This window comes from Penaeus monodon, chromosome 24 (assembly GCF_015228065.2).
Source record: "Penaeus monodon isolate SGIC_2016 chromosome 24, NSTDA_Pmon_1, whole genome shotgun sequence".
NCBI lineage: Eukaryota > Metazoa > Arthropoda > Malacostraca > Decapoda > Penaeidae > Penaeus > Penaeus monodon.
Window position 1 is genome coordinate 26532550 of NC_051409.1, and position 249 is coordinate 26532798.

The window sequence follows — 249 nt, forward strand, 5'->3', positions numbered from 1 at the left end:
AGAATACTGCTACAAATATTATAGTACACAGAGCACTTACTTTCTGAAAACCAGAAAACTAGATAGCAGAAAAAAAATTTCAGTTTTGTGGTGTATGTATTTTCTTTCTCTCCTTCTCTGTTATATTCTTGAAGATAACAGTTGTCAAGAAGAAATATACACTAAAGATCAAGGTCTACAGATATTTTATACATTCAAGAAATTTTATGACAACAGTTTCCAAATCATCATGGATTTCATCTTCACATA

At 29.3% G+C, this 249-nt stretch overlaps 1 protein-coding gene across 2 annotated transcripts in view; it reads left to right on the forward strand.

Annotated features, from left to right (window-relative positions):
- Nucleotides 1–249, forward strand: part of LOC119588694 (tetraspanin-33-like) — an 11377-nt gene that overhangs the window by 5979 nt on the left and 5149 nt on the right. The window lies entirely within an intron of this gene.